Source organism: Lampetra fluviatilis, chromosome 31, assembly GCF_964198595.1.
Source record: "Lampetra fluviatilis chromosome 31, kcLamFluv1.1, whole genome shotgun sequence".
Lineage (NCBI taxonomy): Eukaryota > Metazoa > Chordata > Hyperoartia > Petromyzontiformes > Petromyzontidae > Lampetra > Lampetra fluviatilis.
Genome location: NC_136305.1, coordinates 7,361,884 through 7,367,883, shown reverse-complemented (window position 1 = coordinate 7,367,883; position 6,000 = coordinate 7,361,884). Strand labels below are relative to the sequence as shown.

The following is a 6,000-nucleotide window of genomic DNA, read 5'->3' as shown; positions in this document are numbered from 1 at the left end:
GGTTTTTGGTTGGCCACAATTGTGTGCCTTAAAATCTATTCGGCTTCATCATTTGTGTATACCAGTTGTATATATATATTTAAAAATCCATTGTCCCCATTTACCAACAAAGACTTGTATCAATTGTTACTGTTGTTGAATGGCTGAAAGCCACTGCCCAAAAATTAGCTTTCGTAGAGAGGTGTGCTGGGCTTGTATTGCTAAGATCCTGGGTTCAGATCCCTGTGACTGCCTATCATTAAATCACATTCTTGAAAGTGTAGTGGGTGGATGAACAGAGCCCAATCACCAATAACTGCACAAGAAAACCATTCACATTAAATTCAGCTCCACTTTTCATTTGGCTATAGTCCAGCTCTGAAAAGTGCATGTCTACAATATAAACATGATTTGGCTTTTAGGTTACGTTGCCCCTTAAGCAGAGTCATGTCTCTTCACTGGTAAAATGTTCTTCTGTAGAGATGATGGGAAATATAAAATATATTGATCAGAAAAAGAATGAATGTTTTTGTTGTTGTTGCTTTTTTCATTTGTATTTTATCAACGGTTGTATATAGCTGGTGCTCTCGGTATCTTATGATACAAATTATTGTCCGGAGGTCTGAAAGTTTGCAGGGCTTCCTGTTGTGTTAATAAGTTGGGACTGTACATAGCAATCATCGTATCCTATTAGCAAATTCATGCCCCAGGGTCAGTTTTGCAAATTATCCTGGTCCCTTGAGTTTTCACTAGGGCTGAGCGATTAATAGTTTTCAAATCGAAATTGCAATTTGAAACAATGCGATTGGCAAATCGCAAAGGCTGGGATTTTTTGCGATTTGGAAAGTCCTATTACTGGCTTATTGGATTTGTTTACTTTTTTATAATTGAAACTTTATTTATTTAACTTAACAATTGTTCTATGTTTGATTGTTTTATTAGAATTAAAACATTTTAATAAATATATGTTGGAAGCAATTAATATATTTTAAGTTCTCATCCTTGCATTAGAATATATAGAGAAGTTCATATTTTGATGGTATCACGTGGTAATGCTCCATCACATGTTTTAAATCTATTACACAGTGAATATTGAACTGAAGCTTGACTTTAACAAAAATGTAATCGCAAATCAAATGGCAATCGCAATATCTGGCAGAAAAATTGCAATTAGATATTTTCCCCAAATCGTTCAGCCCTAGTTTTCACCTGGTTAAGCACAACAAACTTGAAGCCTGGAATAGCAGGAGGATACATTACCATGTTCACTTCCACAGGGGTCAGACAGCACTGCTTTTAGCTTGTAGAGTGCGGCTAGCTGTCTGTCAATCATCCAGTTCGTTTTAAAACTTGTCCTCAAAGCTGCGATGGGTGAAGTACCATATTTATTAAGCCACAGCATTGAACGCATTCCCGTTAAAGTTGAAATTCTTCATGCATTAGCTCTTTGCATCCATCAGCTTGGGGGGGGGGTGGGTCTAGTTCATATTGCAAGTGTATTTGTTGAAGCAGGTGAGAAAGCAAGAGACCAGGATGAGTCTCATTTGCAAGAGAGACTGCGGCATTATTAGTCTGCTGTTTGGAGGGCGATGATCGCTATGTATAATCCCAATTCAGTCATTTGCGGTGGTATTTTTAGAATTTCACGATAACGCGAGTGAAAATGAGTCCTGAGCAAAGTTTCACGATAAAGTTGTGCTCTAACTCGGAAGTACACATAAAAAACTGACCAAACTGATCAAAGGGTTGCCCACAACTTTGCAAAAAACAAACAAAAGCCAAACTGTTCACCCTTAGCGGCCAAAGCGATGATTTCATTACTTGCAACGTCCTCCTCCTACGTCACACGTCATGCGCGCGCCTCGGAATACATCATCATCCCCAATCAAACACATCCGAGGACAAATGCATGTTTGAAGGCGGTGACGAATCCTAATTGCGGAATTTCTGCATGCCCTTGTGTAAGGAGATGCTCCGTCCTCATTTCGATTGCGCTTGCTGCGACCGGGCAGTCTAACTTGGCCCAACGGGACAATGCTGTCAGTAACGAGCCCTTGCGTGCACGTGCAGGTCGCGTCGGAAGGTGCGCCGCGTGTTCGTCATCGACGACGATGACGACGACGATAATGAGGAGGAGGACGACGAGGAGAACAGCGACGAGGAGGCGGAGCAGGAAGGTAACGCGCCGGCGACGATGATGGCGGCGACGGCGGTAGTTCCGTCACCGCCATGACCCACCGCAATGAACAGTCACCAGCCTGTCTACGAGCACCGCGTCGGCTTCCGCCACCTTAACCACTGACACCACCGCGATGGATATGACCACCGGTGCAATAATGATTAGCACGGTTGGCTACGTTCAGTGCAAATGAAGTTCAACATACATGGACGCATACGTTACACCACATTAACCGCCTTTACTATCGCCTCTAAAACCATCACCGCCGTAATTACCATAACCACCACCGTTGCGAACCGCCGCCGTCGCTCTTGACGGCACAGGCCGACCGCGTGCGCCAACAAACGCTGACTCCGCCGTTCTGTCGTTCGCGTTTGCCGCAGACGTGAAGCGGAAGCCAGCGGTGGACCGGGCGTCCGTCGTCTTTCTCGGTGCCAAAAATCCCTCGCAGCTGGAGTCCAGGGACGAAGCCGCCGCTCCAAAGAGGTGAGACGCCACCCCCAACGTGGCCGAGCGGCGTCAAGGCCATGCCCCAGCCAGCCCCAGCACAGCTCGGCTGCATGCAGGTTCATCTTCTTGGTTCTTTCGGTAAAGTCACGTAGAATGGAAATAAAATAATAAAAATAAAACGTAATAAAATAATTCTCACGACGTTTCTGAGGACGGCTGCTTGCGTTGTGGCCGAAACGTCGTGAGAATTATTTTATTGTTTTATTTTTATTATTTTATTATTTCCATTCTACGTGACTTTACCGAAAGAACCAAGAAGATGAATCCCTGCAGTCACGAAAGCTTTAAATCGAAATTTGGATGCAGGTTGTTGGGGTGCCACGGTGGCGAGATATTATCGTTTTCGCCTGATATGCAGGTTTTGAGTCGATCCCGACCCTGACGCCTATATGAATGAAGTTTGCATGTCTCTCTCCCCCACGGTCGTGTGGATTTTTCTACGGGTCCTCAGGTTTTTCCTTCCACATTTAGAATCGACTTGCGTTTATAGTATTTGGCTGCAATAAATTCCCAAATGATAAGCCACTTCGTTGAGTTTACCATTTGTGGCCAGGTTGCTTCTGAAAAAGAGCTCTGTAGCTCAGTGGGCCTTACCTGGTAAAAAAAAATAGTTTTTGCACTGCAGAACCCATGTATCGCTGACATCGCCACACAATGAGTCCGTTGACCTCGCGCCTGGCCCTGCTTGGCCCCGAGCCAGATTTAATTGTCTTTTGTGAGGCCAGAGTTTCACACTTTGGTTCTGGTTCGGCAAATAGCCAGTGAATTAATAACCAATACCAAGAGGGCCCCACGCTGGCAACGGCTCAGATGTGCCAGTGATGAAGGGATATAGGTGGCAGGATCTGTTAGTCTGAAATGTGCCGTTGTCACACAGTTAAGAATATAAAAAATGGGTTGTGGCGTTACTTGGGATACTTAATACTTGGTCTTTCTCACTCACGTCAGTGTGATGATGTGGTGTGCATGTGAACTTGTGCTATTTAGTGATCATTGTTTGGCTCTAATCGGTTACTTAGTCACTGGTGCATGTGTGTTTGTGTTGTTCGGATGTTAGAGATAATATCTAGAACAAAAACGATGTGCCCTACTAAAGAAATAGGGTGTATGTTTGTATGGATGTTGAACGTCTTTTGCACTGTACTTAGCCACCCGTGCTAATCAGAGATGCGGGGAAAGGCAATATATATTTTCGGCGAGTCATTGTCACAAAGCATTACCTTGAATTAGAAATTTTCTGGCTACTGCTCATGAAGCGGTTGTCTGGGTTGACCACCTAAATGTGACGTTGGTTCTAGATTTGAAGCTTTCGTGACTGCAAGGATTCATATTCTTAGGTTTTTTTCGGTAAAGTCACGTAAGTGTGCTGTGATGGTTCCACCTGAAGATGGAAGCTTTTGTTGCCTCCGAAACGTCGTGATTTTTATTTTATTTTACTTTTATTAATTTTCATTTTTTACCTACGTGACTTTACCGAAAAACCTAAGAATATGTGACGTTGGTGTTGCTCTGCATCTTCAGCCATACGAAAGAAGAGGAAGAAAAATCTTACATCCGTAATCATCATTATATTCACTGCCTTCTTCATCACATTGGAAGACTGACGTTCGGCTTATGCAATTGCCTTTCTTTAGAACTGGCTAAGTTGGATGTAAAAACAAAAAAGAAACAAAAAATTTAAAGTCACAAGGTGGTTCAAAAAAGCAAGTTATGTGAACAAACATTTTTTTTGGGAAAAATATTGAGAGTTTTTTTTAAAAGTTAGGCTTTAGCTTTTGAAGCAGTCATGGTCAATGGCTGTGAATATAATAAAATTAAGTCCTTCCAACGGTAACAGAAAATCTGGCTTTGAAATGTAAGTATTCAGTCTGGAGAGTGTGTCGGCTCTCAGCAGAGCTTGATATTCCGCAGCAGTTTTTAATAGCTGTAGTATTTCATTCGAATGAATAATATATTCAATTTTTTTTTTACTATTAATCAAGTCACGATGTGAAGGAACGTCCTTCTAGGACTCCTGCAGGCGCCACAGCGTAATGGAATGCCAGGGAACAGCCTTGAAAGATGACGATTGAATTGCAGTATTTAAGAATGTCTCAATACCTGGCCAGGTGGCACAGTGGTTTAGAGCGCATGGCTTATAATCAGAAGGTCACCTGCAGCGGCAATTTATTCAGCATTTTAAAAATATATATATAGTCCTGGTCTAGCCAACGACAGTCTGAGAATTTTAGTTTAGTCTTGGTTGATTTCATTTTGTGATTATCGTTGTCTGGTCGACTAAAGCGATCAAAATGTAGTCCATTCTTTGTTATTAAATGTTGGGTGCATCATTTAACCCCCCCCCCCCCCCAGCCCACCTTACTAAATATTGAGATCAGCCAATCTGTGAATTATTTTATATACACACATTACCATCTTCTGTGCACTGCATTTTCTAATAACGTTCCTACTTGATCTTAGTCTGTCGTGCGTCATCATTGGGGCTCTCGTTGCCTTTGTCTTGTCAGCGTTGTGCTCCGGTCTCTGCTGGGCAGCAGCCGTAGTCATCGTCACGCTCATTGATTTCCGACCACTTGCGGTCATCGTGTAACGAAAGTAAAACCAAAAAACTCGTTGACAAATCTTTTTGTCACTGACATCGTTCACAAATCTAACGCTGGTCGCACGTTCAAATGACTGGCTCTTTCATATCATCCCTACTGTGTTCAACCACCACACCGCAGGTCACAACACCGCTCTTCCTGCTTATTCTCCCACACTGCCCCACTTTGGGATCGAATCCCATTGTCTCTCTTTCCCCAAGCTCTTTTAATAACCTTTCTCAATTGAAGAAACCAGTTTTTTTTTATATCTCTTGCTACTTTGATTGTGCTTGTTTGTAGCTGGCCGCTTGATGTTTTAATACTCGAATGGTAAACGTTGTGCGTTTTACTCTCCAACACAATTAAAACAAAAACAAGTCGTTGACGAATATTTTTGGTCACTAATATCGTTAACAAATCTAACGCTGGTCGCACGTTCAAATGACACGTTTTGTTTGTGTGCCAAACCTTACTAATTGGCTGTGTCGTCTGGTGGCTATTTTAATGACACATTCATATGTACGTGATCTAACCAAAAAACCTCTATTGGTCGCGAAAGCCTACGAGTTCAATTGATGTTTTGAGCCTGTGCTCTGCAACTGTATTTCGGAATTAAAAAAATCCCTGCCCAGAGGTCGACTCGGCCGATCGTCACCACTCGGTAGTCCGTGCAACGAAAACTTCTTTGGTGGAATTCAACAGCCATTGTCCTCATGATAACTTGTCTCTGTCATGGGAATGCTGTTTTAT

The 6,000-nt window shown here is 42.7% G+C and overlaps 1 protein-coding gene across 10 annotated transcripts in view; it reads left to right on the top strand.

Moving 5' to 3' along the window:
• The first annotated feature begins 2,541 nt into the window (after positions 1 to 2,541).
• LOC144943499 (histone-lysine N-methyltransferase 2C-like) overlaps positions 2,542 to 6,000 on the top strand; it is a 79,035-nt gene continuing 75,576 nt past the window's right edge. For 9 of the 10 annotated variants that reach the window (XM_078871012.1, XM_078871009.1, XM_078871011.1 and 6 more), the window contains exon 1: positions 2,542 to 2,644. The gene's annotated coding sequence lies outside the window, so the exon portion shown is untranslated. The remainder of the gene's footprint in view (positions 2,645 to 6,000) is intronic. The other variant, XM_078871007.1, reaches the window with a different exon arrangement.